An 18,586-nucleotide genomic window follows, 5' to 3' on the forward strand; every position below is an offset into this window, starting at 1 on the left:
TGCGAGAGGAACCAAGGGTTCTGTGGTTGCAGAGAGATAGGGTGGTTCCTATGCCGAGGATGCCAGCTAGAGCGGCTCCAATTGTGGAAGATATGCAGGTTGTTCCCGATCAGGCAAAGGATGTGCTGCCAAGTCAAGGTATGGTGGTTCAAGCTCCATCGAGTGATGGTAAAGGTCAAAGAGTGCAGTTGGTAGATGAGATCGAAGCAATGAAGCTAGAGGAGTGTCCCGAGCTTGAGAAAGAGGACGAGGTTGAGCCAAGTGAAGGTAGCTCTTTGGATGTTGACACAAGTTGGGAGACCGAGTCGTCTCAGTCCAGGTATGATGAATTTGATCTCTTGCAAGTGGGTGGAGATATAGTGAATGTGTGCGAGGAGCAAGGAGCAGTGCAAACCGTTATGTTCGATGGAGATCAAGTGGAGGAGCCCGAGCCTACATACGATGATGAGTAGGTAAAGGTGATGTGCGGTGCCATGTTAATGGCCATGCTGATGAAGGTAGCAATTGAATATGCCATGGTGATGCAACAGGTGCAAAATTTTGCCAAAAGGGTTAGAGCAACCTTTCCTATGGAAGAAGATGAAGATAATGCGATAGAGAACGAGTTTCTCTCTTCCTTGATGGAGCATGATGCAGCAGTAGAAGAGATGCTTAAAGAGCAGGTGATGGAAGTCGACAAGAAAGTGGTGCTTATGGACCTTGAAGGGCCGATTGATGAGGGATATCCTGATGATGTTGGAGTTGAGTACATGGCAGGTGTGAAGGCGAGTGTGGAGCCAAAGATAGAGGTGCTTCCTATGCAACAAGTGCACTTGGTAACAAGTGATGTGGATTCCAAGGCCATGTCCAAGCTTTCTAAGGAGGTCTGTGAGTGGTGGTTGAAGGGTATGCTGATAAGCACAATTGTGAAATGGGTTGTTGAGCAGGTACAGGATCTGCTAGACGAGGATTTAGCTTTACATGGATGGGAGGGCGGGTCAAATATGTTAGGTCTGTTTGGTACGAGTGATGATGCAGATATGCCGAGAGTGTTGGTTGAGCACGATGGTGCTCTATTTGGTGTTCTTGGAGGTGCTTTGTTGCGAGCGGGCAGTATGTCATGGGGTGCATGGAATAATAAGTATGTTGTTGGCAGTTTGGGTATACAGTTGGCTATGTGCCCTGGTATGGCACTATACAGGGGTGTTACAGGTGAACGGGAGAGACCAGTACATGGTGTTTGACCCAGGCGGTTGATGACAGGTAAAGCAGGGGGTTCGCAACCCGCATGAATAAAGGCAACGGGTAGCAGATGCCAGGTTTTGTACATATGTTAGGCGGTTTTGTGGTGTGCAGAGAGTTTGTTTTGGTGTGGCAGTTTTTTTAGTGCAATAAGCTTGTTTGTGGTTGAACATAAATGTTCAACAAGGGGGTGGGCAATGATGGTGCAACCAAATTTGGTCCGCGCTGGGATGTGTGTTATGAAGTGCAAAGGGTGCTGAGCATGGTAGAGGGCTTTACTAGTGTGGGAGACCCCAGCAGGAGAGTGGCATCGGAAATGCATGCTTAAAGTGTTTTTTATCCAGGGGGTCTTCGAAGTGGGCTGATTGGGACTGCAAGTCAAATTGTTCGAGATGCGTGGAATGTGCCCCGAAGTGTGGTGTTCAAGATGCTCTAGAAGCTCGTCCAGACGGCTCGTCAAACGGGGCTTCGATGTGAAAGATATGCCAGTCCGAAGATGGAAGGCTTCGTAGGTCCTGACGGGAAGAGCATGTACATACATGTGGCCAAAACTGGGATCATTGGATACACGTGTAAAGCTCAAGCTCTCGATCACGCCGGTCTTTTTGGTTTGCCATTCAGAGCTCAAACGGACAAGTTATGGCATGTGGAATATTTGCCGAGGGTCGGGTACGTGCTCACCGGGCCACGTTGGTAGGCTCGTCCATAAGCATGTTTTTAGGGCTCGCCAAGATTCTAGAAAATTGCATGTAACGTGGGGGGTCAGTCAAGACTTGCGGCTTGCTGATCGAAGTTGTGTGCATCGAAATGGGCCGAATCTAAGTTGGCAAGCGGATGGCGGAAAGGGGTCAGATGGTTTTCCCCATTTCGGGATGTGGTACCTGAGGCCAGGGTGATATCGAGCGATGGAGGAGAGATGGGATTCGGAATCAGTAAGATGGAGTTCCCATGCGGCATGCTCGAAAAATCTTATTTGAAGAATCCGTGCACACAAAAGCACCAACCATGTGGGAAACAAACACATGAGCCTCCTTGGTTGTAATAAATAAAAGAAGCAAAGTTTGGTTGGAGTTGAAAAAAAGAAAGGGAATGGAATTCAAAGGCTAAAGGGGAAAAAAAGGGGGTAGAGGGAGAGCCCAAGGCACAGTGGCACCGGGCGTCACTGCAAAAAAGAAGAATTTTTTTCTTTTGGGGTTGGTAAAAAGGAAGAAAGGAAGGGGTAGCGAGCTTCGAAAAGGAAGAGGTTTTTCTTTTTCTGGGGCTGAAGAGAAAAAGAGAGGGTGGAGAAAGAGAAGCGGTCGATGCGCTCAAGAAGTCGGAGTCGCAGTGAAGGTGGATCGCCGTGAGGCAGCTCGAAAGAGCGAAGGCGGCCAAGGAAAGTAGATTCTCTCGGAGCGTTTTTGAGAGAGCCGAGATGCGTTGTTCGTGAAGCAGCTCGGGAGGGCGAGTGCCCTGTTGAAGAGGGAACCAACGAGAGCTGCCAAGAGGAAACAATGCTACGGAAGTGAAGCGAGAGGTGAATTTTGCCGTCGAGGTTTGTGTCGACGGATTCGGTCTCGAGGGATGTGTGTGCCCCTCTGCAAGGATGTGTGATGGCCATGGTGCGACCTAGAGTAGGCCATATGGTTGTTGTACATAACGTTTTTTTCTTTCAAGGAGAAGCTGTCATTACCGATTTTTGCTGTCGTCTCTCCCTCCTTCCCCCCTTTCTTTTTTGCTCGTCTCCTAGGTGTGTGGTGCTGGTGTGCGTGAGCGTGTGCGTCCCCCGGGTCCCCTGTGTGTGTGAGAGAGAAAGAGAGAGAGGTGTCGAGTTATGGAAGAGCTCGAAGAGGCCAATATCGGTGTGGTCGCTCTCTAAGGATTGTGTAGGTTGTGTGTGCGTTGGGCGAAGTGTAGGCGAGGCCCTGCTAGTGAGAATCTTCTTTTTTGAAGGTGTTTTCGAGAGGACAAGGGTGCTGTGAATACCCTGAGTTATATAGGTGTGTGTGTGTCGGGTGTGTTCCCCATTCCCCCTCTCCATCGTGCACAATATTGTGTGTGTTTGATTGAAAAATCCCATCATTTAGAATCATATACTAAGGGAACTTAAATACTGTTTGCATTTACCATTTTGTGTAAAGACCAAAGCAAAGTACAATCTTTTTTATTAAAAACTTATTACAAGATACTTCGATACATGAAAAAGTAGGAGCTTCTAGCCGGAACTCCTAGTATATGAAAGCGGGGATCTTTACATGCCAACCAACCACAAGTACAATTAATTTGCACTAAATGGGTGACGGGTATATCAAGCAATCCCCACTGCTTGTTATCGTTGTCACACCCTTGGGCCCCAACCTTACTCCTAGTTTTATGGTATGTTCTCCTTGGCTTGTCTATGTAAGTAGGGTAGATTACGGTCTATGAAAGTTTTTATAGGTTTACAAGGTTTGGAGATGGGGTCCCTAATTGCTACTGGCTTAGTTCGTGTTTTTTCATGGGCTACCATGAGCTTTTCTCGAATTTTTTGTAGCTTAAATTCATCCCGAGTGATGCTCATCCTAGCTGTCTGCCTGTATCCCTGTTTATCACCAATGGTTAAACTTATGAGTTAAGATTTTTTTAGATATTTTACTAATTGCCATAAGGGCAGCCCTATCTTTATGGTTTCTAAGTATGCTTTCCAAGATATAAGTACATCTAATTTGTGAAAAATATGGCAGCATTTCGTTTAAAAATTCGATCATTTTTCAAAAACAACCTTATTATATAATGTCATCTGTCCTTACCAAAAGTTGTCATATACCTTTATTCGAAACCTTATCTCAGTCTTATATAAGATGGTATTAAAGAAAAGTAACCAAGGCAAACTCTTCCTAGTTTATAACAATTATTGTACATAAACCTTTCACTAAAAATTTCCAAGTTTAGCAGTCTTATATGACATCTATGCAAAGAGGCAATTGGAATATACCTTACTTCACCTCTCCTAATGCTAGGTAGTAAAAAAACAATGGTTACGAGTCTGACTTTAACAAATGGTTATACCTGTTTAGCATTCTGAGAGAATACACTAAATGTTGCCTTAGGGCCATCCTTAGTCTTATGTTTTACAAGTCAGCCTAATACTTTATATGCATACTTAATCCGTGAAAAATTTGGCAGCATTCCGTTTGCACGACCTCTATATTTTCAAAATCTCCCAATCTTATATAATGTCATTTTTCCTCACAGGAGGTTGTCGTATACATCTTTGATTTTTCATGCTAAATGATATTCAAAAAACTGATAAGAAAGACTTGTCATTCTTACTATTAGTGCATAATATTTTATATGCATACTTAATCTGTGAAAATTTTGCCAGCATTCCGTTTGCCCAACCTCTATATTTTCAAAATCTCCCAGTCTTATACAATGTCTTTTTCCTCACAGGAGGCAGTCGTATACATCTTTGATTTTTCATGCTGAATGATATCAAAAAAACTGATAAGAAAGACTTGTCATTCTTACTTATTATTGCATAATACTTTATATGCCTACTTAATCTGTGAAAATTTTGGCAGCATTCCGTTTGCCCAACCTCTATATTTTCAAAATCTCCCAGTCTTATACAATGTCTTTTTCCTCACAGGAGGCAGCAGTATACATCTTTGATTTTTCATGCTAAATGATATCAAAAAAACTGATAAGAAAGACTTGTCATTCTTACTTATTAGTGCATAATACTTTATATGCATACTTACTCTGTGAAAATTTTGCCAGCATTCCGTTTGCACGACCTCTATAATTTCAAAATCTCCCAGTCTTATATAATGTCATTTTTCCTCACAGGAGGCAGTCGTATACATCTTTGATTTTTCATGCTAAATGATATTCAAACAACTGATAAGAAGGACTTGTCATTCTTACTATTAGTGCTAACATACAATTGTATCTGAGGTTTCATGTAACAAATCACCTGGTTGTTGCTTGTAGTAGCCATTTGCAGTGCTCCTCCTTTTCACGTAGTGTTCAAGGTAATGTATCACTTGACACAAGTATCCTCATTATGGTATTGATACTGCTCCATTCATGGTATCAAAAAGAAAAACTTTTGTTTTAAAAAAAACTGTGTACTTTGTTACTCTGTACTTTATAACATGTATACGCTTGCTTACGTTTGTATGGCCATGTACATGTTGGTGAGTCCTATCTTAAGTGTAATCTTTGTTTCTTAAGCTCTTGCATAAGTGTATGCGTGTGTGTGTGTGTGTGTGTGTGTGTGTGTGTGTGTGTGTGTGTATACATCTTACCATGTTTGTTCCTCAACCACACTAAGTGCATCGTGTAATGCTTTAAACACATGTATTCTAATACGAAATTCCAACAATGAAGCAGACAATGTGTATTGTGGAATCGTTTACTTTCCTATTAAGGTGCATGGTTTCTTCTGCAATAAATTAGACATAGTATGAAAAAAACACAGCTATTACCTTGTTGTGTTGCTCAATCAGAGACTCAGTAGCGTTCGGCCCTTGGGGTGAGGAGTTGTTGTTTGCGGAAGGTTACTCGTATTGCTTGGTGTCGGCACCGTGTGTGTGTGTGTGTGTGTGTTGTTGGCCTCAGCTTGTGCGTGCGTGTGAGAGAGATAGAGAGAGAGATCACCGGCTTTGAATATCTTCTGCAGCTTTGGCTTGTGGGTGTGTGTGTGTGTGTGTGTGTGTGTGTGTGTGTGTGTGTGTGTGTGTGTGAGAGAGAGAGAGAGAGAGAGAGAGAGAGAGAGAGAGAGAGAGAGAGAGAGAGAGAGAGAGAGAGAAAGGGTGTTGAGAACGCAGGTTATTGCTTACTGCCAATAGCGCAAGTTATATTTGCTTATTGCCAATAACGTAGCCTATACTGTTTATTGCCAATATCGCAGGCTACTGCCTATTGCCAATAGTGTGTTGAGAACGCAAGCTACTGCCTATTGCCAATAGCCTTAAAAAGCTTATAGCAAGGATGTAAACGCTGCAGCTGGTGTTTCTCACCAAGTGTGTGCTTGCCATAGGAAAACCATCGCTCCTATATAGGTGATGGGGTACGCGGCGCCTTAAAGGCCCTTGGGTGGGTTTCCATAATGGTTTGCAGGAGCGCAACTGGCCAAACGATACTCGCCATATCATATCCAGCCTTTTTTTAACAACGACTCCAGGTTTATGCTAAGTATAGAAGTATTGTATTTTACTCCTTTATTGCAGTCTTTTTTTCTTTGCTATATTATCAAATTTGTTTTAATGCACCAAGTGGTACTGGGCCAATTCCCATACAGTGAGTCCGATTGGAACCGAATCCAGCAATTGTGCCGGTGCCCGACATAGGTCCGTGTACTCCTTAGTTTTCCGGATAACAACACAAGTATTTGTTATTGCCTAGTTACTCTTGATATATGCCAGGTACACTTGAGAGACGTCAATTATTTACTTAATGTTGGTTAAAAACAGATACAATCCAGGGTGCATACATGCTTCCAAAAATTCTAGATTGGTTACAAGATAAAAGAACTTGTTCATAAAAAGAGGGGGGTTATTTTGTGAAATCAATCCTGCTTTGGAGGTATCCGTCCTTCCATTACTCCTCCGTCAATGATGTCGTAGCCTGTAGCATGGTTAATGGAGCCATTGTTAACACATTTTACTTCAATTATTTGGTTAGTACTATATGAGCATGTGTGTGTTTTTTGTGTGTTTATAATATCACAAAGTGTATCTTAACCTGTACTATGTGTTCTACATATTGTGTGTGTGTGTGTGTGTGTGTGTGCGTGTATGTGTGTGTGTGTGTTAAAATATGTATAAATTTCCATATGCAGTCAAAGAACCAAGTACGTTAAACAAGGGGCCGAACCAAAAGACTAGGCCTGAAGTGCCAATCATATGCCAGAGGTCAATCTTTCCATCCTGTGTGTGAGAGGGGTGGGAATTTGAGTGGGTGTTATGTGTGTAATATCCCAGAGTGTTTTTTTCGTCCTGCCTTCTGTGTTCCAATCATTGTGTGTGTGTGTGTGTGTGTGTGTGTGTGTAGAAGAACGAGAAGAAAGAGAGAGAGTTCGAGCACTTACAATCGTGACCTCGATTGCTTGGATATGGTGGGGATGGAGATGAAGAGAGTAATAGAGCTTGGAGATGGAGAGGGAGAAGGAGAGAGAGCTTGGAGATGGAGAGGGAAACAGGCCCGCGCAGAGAAGGAGCTCGTTTTTGAATTTTTGGCATTCAATTTTGCGGGGGCACCTAAGTGCCCCCTTTATATAAAAAACTTTGCTGGAAATTGTACCGCGTGTATTACCGCGAATATCTCTGATGAGACATTAAGGTTACGCCGACTGGATGACCTCTTGTAGCCACCTCTTTACCTTACATTCCCCTCTATCTTTAATGAGTGTCAGTCATGTCAGTACCAACATTCTTGATTCTTCTTTTTCTTATTTAATTTTTTCTTATTTAGTGTGTGGTCGTGTGTGCAAGTTGATTGGGATGACGTGGGTCCGCCGGTTTTGGCGTGGAACGACGTGGAACGAACTCGATGGTTGAGCGAGCGACTACCATGTCCATGTACGCGATGTAAGCGTGCGATTGAATGGCTTCGGCGTATATTCTTGGCTCACGTGGATGATTATGGACTATGGGACGATCCGAGAAAACGCGCTCGAATGGAAACTAGCGATCCAAGGGTTTTGGCATCCATTGATGTCACTCCCCATTGGAGTGTGATCGGGGGCGGAGGCAGGAGGAGGAAGGAAGAGCGACTGCGCCAGGCAGCAATCATGGGAGGGGGGTTACACCCGCCGTCCGATGTGGGTGGGTCCACACGAGCGCATGCGCATCCTACATCCACCACATATGGGGATCTCCCCACTACACCGCCCCACATGGATGTGGAGGAAGATCATTTGCACAATATGGTTGAGGACCTTCTTGCACGTGAGGCGGCGAATGAGTGTGAGCCTGAGTGTGCATGTGAAGAAGACGCCCAAAAAACCAAAGATTCATTGCTAGAGGCAGCACACACCGCTCTTTACGAGGGATGCTCCTACTCCATATTACGAGTGTCTCTTGAGATCTTGAATATTCAAGCAATGTTTGGATGGAGCAATGCAGGGGTCGATGCACTATTGAGGTACGTTTAAGTGTAATAAGTGTAAGTTGTGAGTTTTTTTCGTGGTTATATGCAATAATGAGTGTTCTTTAATTATGTCATAGGCTATTATGCAAGATGATGCCTAAAGGAAATCATCTTCCAAAGAATCGAAGGAAGGCACGACAGGTGGTGACAGGGCTTGGGATGGACTATGATCGCATACATGCATGTGTCAATGATTGCGTGCTATTCCGCAATGAACATGCAGGGCTTGATGCTTGCCCCGAGTGTGGAGAATCAAGGTACAGAGGGAATGCAAGGAACCACAATACCTCTCAAGGTTCTTCGTCATTTTCCCCTCATTCCCCGCATCAAGCACATGTTCAGCACCAAAGGAACAAGCGAGCTTCTTACATGGCATATGACAAATCGCTCCACCGATGGGGTTATGAGAGTGACGGCTGACTTGCCAGCATGGCAACACATCGAGCAGACATGGCCGGAGTTTAGAGAAGAGCCTCGTCACTTGAGGCTTGGTCTGGCTAATGATGGGGTAAACCTATTTGGGCATCGGTCTACCTCATGGAGTACTTGGCCAGTGGTTGTTGTGAACTACAACATTCCACCATGGGAGTCAACCAAGAAGGGGAACATTTTGCTCTCTCTTCTAGTCCCAGGAAAACACAAGGTGAAGAACATGGATGTATATTTAGCACATTTGATTGAAGAGCTTCAAGAGCTATGGAACGGCATAGATGTTTTTGATGTATCAAGACCACTTCGTGATTGGCACACAATGATCAAGTGCCTTCTCATGTGGACCATGCATGATTATCCCGGGCTTGGAGATATTTATGGTAAGCTTATACTTTGTGACGCTCTTTAATGTCTTTGCATTGGTCACTTATATGTGGTTATGTATTTTGTTTTTGTAGGACTATCAACATCTGGACATAGTGCATGCCCAACTTGTGGACCCTCACTCGTGACAGAGAGACCCGCTCTACTTGGTAAGGTGATCTACCCCAGTAACCATCGCTTCTTGCCACCCACACATGGATCTTATGCTCCACCGTGCAATGGGATGGAGCCACTCCATTGGACCACGGCCGATTGGGAAAGACATTGGAATGAGCATCACAACACATTGCCTCCTCCCAATGATCCACCTAGGGGTATGTCTAGGTACTCTATTTTCTTATCACTACCCTATTGGGCTTCATTGAAAATCCAACACCTATTGGATCCAATGCATGTGTTCAAAAATATTGGGCAAGTTATATGGGATCACATAGTAGGCAAGAAAGATTCATTGGGGGCTAGAGAGGACATGAGGGCCATAAGGAGGCTCCCTCCTTCGGCCACACCTCGCATGGGTCCTCGGGGGAAGATGGTTCTTCCAAAGGCACCTTGGATTCTATCAAGGGTGTATCAAGAGCGGATGAAACAAGTCATTGCATCTATCTGTACTCCAGCGGGTTATATGCGTTCGCTCAAGGGTGCCTTCACTAAAACTAAGAAAGGAGGATCCACACAACTGTATGGGCTCAAATCCCATGATTGGTACAAGATTCTTCAAGTAATGTGTGCGTGTGTGTTTGTGTGTGTGTGTGTGTGTGGTTTAGGGTTCTGGATACTAATAAGTCTTTTTGTTTGTGCAATAGTTTGTGCTTCCAATTAGCATTAGTGGATTTGCGAACACGAAGGTAAAGGCTGCAATATTCAAGGTGGGAGAAGTTGTCAGGTATAGCACATTTGAACCTCCCTCCTAAACTTTACTTTGAAGACTAACTTTACTATGAAGATTATGAAGGGTTTTTTGGTTACAGGTTTGTGAGTTCCAAAGAAATTGAAGTTTCAGCCATTCCAATAGCTCGACTTCTAGCGATTGAAGCAACTTGTGTTATTGAGGATGCATTCCCACATTCTATTCTTGTTAGCCAAGTTCACCTATTGCTCCATCTTGTTGAGGAGATAGCTATTTGTGGTGTGGTTCACTCGAGGTGGATGTTCTTTCTTGAAAGGTTCCTAAAGACCTTGAATTACTTTGTATGGCTACGATCACAACCAGAGGTATTCATCGATCTTAAGCCTTAAACCTTATTAGGATTGGATTGTATTCACAACTCTTTTTATTGGTTACTTTAATCACTAATGGTTTCATGTGTTCAGGCAAGCATGGCAGAGGGTTGGGTTGTCCAAGAGGCTTTTGTGTATGTCTCTCAATATCTTTTCACAATAGACCCATCATTGCCTCGTTTAAAGACGGAGGAAAAGGATCCAAAAAAACACGCAAACATTCCAAGTGGGAAAGGTTCTCTCTTGATTTTGGATAGGGAATTTCAAGCCATAGTCAACAACCATTGTCTACTCAATGCTCCCATCATGGGCAAATGGGTGGATATGTATGTGGAGGTGCGTACAACGAGAGAAAGGGAGAGGAAAGCATGAAAGAGGTCGCATGGCGGTAGGCGAGCACCTCCCTTTCCTAAAGAGCTTGCCATATACCCTGATCTAATTCTAGTCGGGTGGGATACACAATGCCATGACCAAGGCCAAGGCACAAGGAGAACAAATAAGCCCTAAAGAATGGGAGTACGCGCAAGGATGTCTACCAAGGGTAATATACTCAATGTGTTTAGTGTGTGTGTGTGTGTGTGTGGGTGTATGTGTGTGTATGTGTGTCATCTCTCTCTCTCTCTCTCTCTCTCTCTCTCTCTCTCTCATCTATCCTGATTGGTTTTTGCAGGCCTTCACATTCAACTCTATGTGGTTCGAAGGACGTCATTTTTGAACCCGCAAGATAGATGAGCGTCGAACCACTCACGATAGTGGATTTATGGGCAACTTTGACACGACAACACAAGAGGTGAGGGAATGTGGAACAATAGAGAGGATAATCAAAGTGGATTTCAGAACATTTCACAAATATCTCTTTGACCGCCGATGGTTTGCGGGTGAGGTTAAGAGACATGAGAATGGGCTCTATATGGTAGACTCCGGGCAATTTCATCGCGGAAAGACCGACAACTTGGTGCAACCTAGTAGTTGTGAGCAGGTAAAGTCCATGTGCAACTCACTAAAATATTATATGATACATATAAAACTACATTCATGTTGTTGTTTGCTCTATGACCTACAGGTGTTTTATGTGCCTTGTATGTATCGAAGACGACTTTGGTATGTTATTCCAGTCACACCACGGAGCAGATCTATCTTTGCAGATACGAACATAGAGACTTTGGCAGATCCCACCATACCATCTCAAGAAGACGCCAATGACGATGATGCAGTTGAGGTCGAGGAGAACCAACCATTCTCAATAACCAACCATAGTGAGGAGGAGGACGAGGATGGAGAGGATGATGATGATTCAATAGGAGAGGCTGTAGAGGATGAATCAATAGATTGATTAGTTGATTTAGCTACCATGGGGTTGGACATGGATGTAAGCACTTGTAGAGATCTCTTGGAGGATGAAAATTAATAAATATCTTTTGGGATTTGTCTTCTTTCTCTACTTATGCTGTACAAAAGGGCTATTTGTTTATGAATGCAAGACAATACAATTTTGATCATCGTTCGCTAGCCATTTCCATATGAATGCATAGTTGACATAAGATTTTAAGGTGGAAACAAAATATTTTTTGATATAGAATCTCATGGAGTACAAATGAGTAGAGTAGGAGAATCATACCAATAGATGAGGCAAGCAAAGAGAAGAGAGGTACTAAAAATCCCAATGAGAATGGGATTTCTTACACTCCATGCAAAAAAGGGGTACCAATTTCTAAAAAGTAACAAAATAGAATAGGATTTATAAAAAGGAAAAAGTAGGAGAGGAATGGGGGCGGCGATTCTTTTTTTATTGCGGTAATATGCGCGGCTATATGTGCGGTAATAAATGTGGTAATACTCGCGAAAAAGTCGGAAAACATGCCGACGGGGATGCAACATACAATTTGTCTCTTTCTTGAACCTCTCTCTCTCTCTCTCTCTCCTCTTATGCAGTAATGATGTGCGGTAACAGCAGCATTCTCGCATAGTGTGTGTGCTTGTTTTATGATGTGTAGGGAGTTTAGGACTTAGGAAAGGTGCTAGACTTCAAGTAAAACTTCATGTACTTACAAGTGACTAACAATAAAAAGTTAGTGAGTGAATTACTAGATCCAATAATAGCTACGCTTTTTTGGACAAGGCATGGGTCCTAAAGAAAGACCAAGTGTAGGCAAGATGTCCAAGGCATGTCAAGTGTTATTGTAGCACAAGGACAAAGCTGCCAAGATTATCCATGGATTGTGGCAAGTGGCTAGGAATCCGGTGTGCCGTCAGGGGAGCTTATAAGAAGAAAAATTGGGAAAACGTAGAACCAAAATACCAAGGTGTAATGGAATTTTCCTATGTAAGTTGAGTCTGGGCGGAGAGTTACAGACACTCTGCTCATTTTTCACCTTCTCTTTTTCATTTTCCCTAGGAGGAAGGGGAGTTTGCGGTTTCGCCATCGTTATGAGACAAACATCCCACAAAAGGTGTGCCTGAGCAATTTTAATGGCTAGTACGTGGAGAAGCTTTCATGCCCTTGAGAATGTTGCCAAAATATTGCAAGATTACAATGAGCGTGTTCGAACCAAGTTAAGCAATACAAGCTTTAGGATGATCCAATCAAGGATGATTATGGAGTTAAGACAATTGTATCAACAATCCTTTAATTGTTTTATGCATGATGAAAAAGACAGAAACATGCATGTATGTGGACCAATAAAGAAACAGAATGATGCTTCAAGCTTCAATGCTTACACAATAAGTTTTGGATAAATTTTCACAATAATTCCCACATTCTGACTTACCCCAACATCATGAGCTTCTGTGAGGGAGGCACCGCATACCTAGGTAGGTACGATTGGGGGCAGGGGACCGCCGGCCCGGTGGGGGGGCCGGTGGTCCCTCGCCCCCAATCATACCTACCTAGGTATGCGGTGCCTCTCGAGAGACACTCATAATATTATGCATTCTATGAAAAACACTGAAAAAGGCTGCCGTTTCTTACATGAGAAAATTTCGAAATCTTCTTGTGAATTAAGAGACATAATCTTTCTTGTACTAACTTGTGATGCTAACGACAACAACATGGACAGAAAAATGCTCACTCAAGCATCCCCGATCTTTGAAAGGGTTTCTTTTGTCTCAAAAATATCTACTCTGTACACCACACAAAGCTGCATGAGCTTGACGGTTTGTCAACTCAATCCCCTGCACAGGTGTAAATGCTAAGCTTGATGTTAACCCTGATGTTGAACCACCATTGCTTCCAAAGATCTTATTTTTAAGCTTCTTTGCAGTTTTGACATCAAGTTTGCTTTGCACCGATAAAACTCTTAGTTTCCCACTTCCAGCCTGCCCAAGCATCCCACACCCTTCACCAAGGTCCCCGCCTAACGAGCTTTCTTGCGCTACACCAAACTGCATTCGGTTCGCCAATCTCTGCATGTCAGTCAATGCATATCTTTCCTTCATTTTCCTGTATCTTCTACACCGCGTTTCTTTTTGGGAGTGGAGTATGGGATAGTGAGGGGCTTCACTTGTCTTGGTGGTGGGGGCTCTTGCCAATGTTCAATCTTCTTTTGTATCTCCTCCCTCATCTTTCTCCCTGTCTTCCCTGTAAGATCCCCCTTTGTTGTATCCAATCGTGCTGCTAATGCGGCTTTGCTCGCAACCAATCGGCAAGCATGCAATTTTAGCGCAGATGGCGTACTTTCGACCACCTGTGTCTCCATGATGAAACCGATATGCATAGAGGTTGCAGCAGTTGAGAATCCAGACATAATCTTCTTCTTTGCTCCGAGGACTTGCAAATTGCAAGCAGGCATCTTGCATAGAGCGTCAAGGCTACCAGCAGCGCTTATCAATCTGGCAGCTACCGCAGCCCCGACGATTGCAGACAGGTTCGGTGCAACATAATTCATGCTACTCTCCATGAAATCCAACACTTTCTTTCTTGCACCATCAAGAGCTAAAGCTGTGTCACAGGCCTCCAATGTCTTTTGCAGATCTTCTTTTGATAGGGGCTTCCCAATGGTAGTCGATGCCGTAACTGAGACAACCATGATGGTGGCCGATGGAAGGAACCCAGCGAGGTCGATGAGGGTAAGATCCATTTCATTGCCAATTGTCTTAACAACACGAGCGTAATCGACGGGGTGAAGAATGAGAGACTCGAGCTCCGGAAATTTTGATGCATATTTGGCTGTGATAAAGTTATGGATGATGCTGATCTCATTCTCAATGGTAGAGGTGAAGGTGTTGCACTGCATGATGAGGTTTGTAAGCGAGGCTGCGGTGCAGTATCCAGCTGCTGGTTGCATTCCATAAAGAGCTGTTTCTACTGTTTGGACAATGAGAGGGTAGCGTGAGGTGCGCTGCAAGTCGACGACGGTGTTTAGATCATGATCCGGGTCTTCTGCCTCATCACTATCTGACAAGTCCTAGAGGTCTATCAGGAAAGAATTGGCGAGGGTAGAAGCCTCCGTCAAATTCCTGTTGGGCGCTCACGACGTTCCTTCAGTTGCCATTACCTCACCGCCACAAATCTTCAACCTATGCACCATGGACTGCTTTTCAATATAGGTGAGTGCTTTTCTTCACGCAGCTACACAGACTCCCAGTGCTCGACAAAAAAACCTAATTTTTTTAGAAAAAATATTCGAATATAGCCAATTTACCTCGAATATATATATATATAGATAGAGAGAGAGAGAGAGAGAGAGAGAGATTTTCATGTCTTCAAGACTCTTCATGTATGTATACCACATTTGTTAATTTTTGGACAGAGAATATACTGTCTTTTTGATGTATTGTTTTTAAAATTTGCCTGACATTGGCCGGGCAAGAAGCTAGGGGTTGTTTTCATGGAAGGGCTTCCCTATATAAGTGCGGCCACCCATGCTTGCATTTTTAGTACATGCAAAAAGAGGACTCATCTCCAAATGCAATAACCTATGCTTGCATCTTCATCTTGAAGGCATGTGGCATCATGCAAGACATTCACGGATTATGGACCAGATTTCCTTGCGGCTATCGTTTTTCTGAGGTTGATGCATGTCTTAGTGTATGCAAAATGTTGGGAACTTTTGGAAGTAGAGGCTATGTTTAATGCAATGGCTCAACAAAATACGATTGCCTCAAAATTTTGTGATTATACGAAGGGAAAGAAAGTACATGCAGACGCTTGGATGTGCTATTTTCAAGATTTGTCTTTGACACGAGCAAGGCTCGAAAACTATACACTTTTTGAGGAGTTTTGCATCTGAAATGTGGTCTTTTGGAATGCAATGATTACACGGTGTGTGCACAATGGAAGGGTCAAGACTCAAGCGATTTAGGGTTGTTTTCATCAAATGCGATGCCACAAGTTCTCTCCAAATAGAGTAATCTTACGAGGATATGCCTAGGGAGGTTTGACCAAGGAAGCTTTGGATGATCTCTCATGGATGCAAACAGAGAACACCCATATGCTGCTACTATTTAAGTAGTGACTCATTGTACAAACTTTTCATTTTCTACTTTGTGCATTATCTCTCTAATTACCCATTATGAATACTACACTAATCATGCCTCCCTAACTCTAACCTTTCACCCCCCCTCAACAAGTTTCCCTACCCAAAATCATGTCAAATAAGTAAAATAATTACCTAAACACAGATAATTAATTGATGATACATTGTGCCCTTCACTTGAGGTACTTTTAACTTTAACACCCTCTCTACAACTCATGGTGGACATGTGTAGGAAGACCAAGCCGATGAAGAAGCTACCATGGACACTCAAGTAGAGGTACCTTCCATTGGATACACCTTGGATTTGCTACCAAATAACCTTTCACCAAAGAAAAATGCAATCTTGAGCAAGAGTTTCCCTATAGAAAATTGAGTTGTAGACAACACTACGTCTAAGAATCCCCATTTCTGAAGTGTGATCCTCACATCACATCCAAAATTTTGTCCATAATCTAGCCAACAACAATGAATTGCACGTCCATTCATAGTGTTTTGTATAGCTCATGTTGGTTCCTTGCGAGATGCACGTGCCTTGAACTGCGACTCATAGATTTGAACACCGATAACTTAAACTCAGACACACACATCCAAATCATTTATAGGGAGTACATTTTTCCCTTCTTTGCTTCTCACAAGCCTCTCTCTGGCTGAAGCAAGTCAATTGGCAACAACCAATTGACTAGAAATTTAGGACCAAGGCTACTATGGCCACTACCATGTGTTCCATGGAAATTTCCTTGGTGGAATCGGTGTCATTATTGTCCTTGGCAAGCTTGCCTTCGCCATTGTCACTTTTTGAAACTCGAACATTGCCTTGGAATACTAGGGCAACTTCTAACTGCAAGCCACTTGCCTTTTTTATGTATACATAAGCACTTGCTCATCATAAACCCACCATTGCAATCAGAATCACTTGCATCAACACCATGAGTTGGACCAAACTGATGATCACAATTAAATAGTTGCTGCTTGCAAAGGCTCAATAGCTTTCTTGTTTTGATGAAATGAGCAACTAGCATAGCCAAGAGTTGACTTTTTCTATGTGAGGTTGTCCAACAAGGAAGTATTCCATTGCTTTTCAAAATGCTCTCAGCCCAAGGCAAAATGCTGCAACCGTATGAGAGTGTAGACGGCTGGAAAGTCACTATGTGGGAACGTCTTCTTAGAAGATGGGCAGAGAACTACTTAGTAATTACTATGCTAATTACTACAGTAAACCCGAAGTGTATAAATAGGGCCCATTACATTGTAATCGGGTTGGCAATTGTTATCACTTGGGTTAGCGCTTTGGCTATAATTGTACTTGAGAATCATTGGCAGTATTGTCGGCTGTACTTTCTCTCTGTAATCATATTCGCTGTAATCTTGATCTGTAACCCCAATCATGGCATATATTTCAGTTATACTTACTTCTCGTCCAGTCTTCTGAATTTGAACCTTAATTCCTGTACCTAAGTCTGATTCTTATTTCAATATCCACATTCCAGTTTAGTCTCTGATTCCTGTTCAGCCTGCTGTCTGAAATCTTGCCATACTAGTAGTAGCTGAAATCTTTCAACATTGGAATTAGCTGTCTCAAGAGATCAGCTCCAATTCCATTTTGGCGATCACGGTGGCTCGAGCAGAAGCTCATTGACTGAAAGACTCTTCTCCAAGTTGAAGTTTTCAGCAATGGCACCAAAATCCAATCGTGGCCAGAAATCTACAATTCGTGTGGACCCCATTCCTAAGGAGTCAGGAAGAGATTCTGACCCAAGGCAAGAGAAGATGACTAACACTGAGGCTCAGGAGGAGCATAGTCAGGCTGATGAGGCGCAGGAATCACAGCACTCCAGTTATTCTCGACGCCGACGGGCAGAACGAGAAGCACGGAAGGCAGAGAGTTCCAAGAATTCTCAGTCTCGCCAGAGAGATGAGGATACCAAGGGCAGTAAGGGAAGTCACCGTACTTCTAGCAGACAAATCAGAGAAGACACTGACACTGAGACAGAGACAGAGATTGATTGGGATCCTGACACTGACAATTGCAAGAAGGCTCCCAAGCGTCATTCTGAAGCCAAGAAGAGAAGTGTCGTAGTAATCGAAATGATTACACAGCTTCCCTGAAGATTTCCTTTCCAATATTCAAAGGGGGGAAAAAGGATGATCCAGATGTTCACATACAAGCTTTCGAGCAGTATGCTAAACTAAAAAACATTGATGAGGATGATTGCGGGGAATATTTTCCACAAACCTTGAAGGAGGCAGCGAGGAAATGGTATTACCATTACCTTGCATGCCAGCTGAGATCATATAACAAATTTCTTAAGGCCTTCAGGTTGGAATATTCAGACAATAGAGGGGACGAAGATATTCTCTGTGAATTAGATAAGATCAAACAGAGAAATTTGTCAGTCCGCAGCTATGTGGAAAAGATAAAAGAGCTAACTAGGCAGTTGCAAGAACCGCCGTCTGAGAAGAGATTGAGGGCATGGTTCTTGTATGGGTTCAGAAGCAAGAAGCTTAGGGAACAAGAAGTACCAGCCCCTACAAAAAAATTCAATGATCTGGTCCAAAAGGCATTAAAGCTAGAACAGGAGGCTAAGAAGGAGAAGAGCCACAAGAAGCGCAGGACCAGTAGCAGTAGCTCTGCTACTGAAACTTCTAATTCCAGTGAAATGTCCAGTAGCTCCGAGAGTAGCTCCAATGAACGAGCAAAGGAGAAATCAAAGAAGGGATCATGGACCAAGAAAATTGAAGAG

At 43.2% G+C, this 18,586-nt stretch overlaps 2 pseudogenes; one reads left to right on the forward strand and one right to left on the reverse strand.

Annotated features, from left to right (window-relative positions):
- The first annotated feature begins 620 nt into the window (after window positions 1–620).
- Window positions 621–12,848, forward strand: LOC147423593 (uncharacterized; annotated as a pseudogene).
- A 628-nt stretch (window positions 12,849–13,476) lies between these two features.
- LOC147423594 (U4/U6 small nuclear ribonucleoprotein Prp31 homolog pseudogene) lies at window positions 13,477–15,108 on the reverse strand (annotated as a pseudogene).
- Window positions 15,109–18,586: the final 3,478 nt, after the last annotated feature.

This window comes from Adiantum capillus-veneris, chromosome 26, assembly GCF_014529385.1.
Source record: "Adiantum capillus-veneris isolate H3 chromosome 26, ASM1452938v2, whole genome shotgun sequence".
In the NCBI taxonomy this organism is placed as follows: domain Eukaryota; kingdom Viridiplantae; phylum Streptophyta; class Polypodiopsida; order Polypodiales; family Pteridaceae; genus Adiantum; species Adiantum capillus-veneris.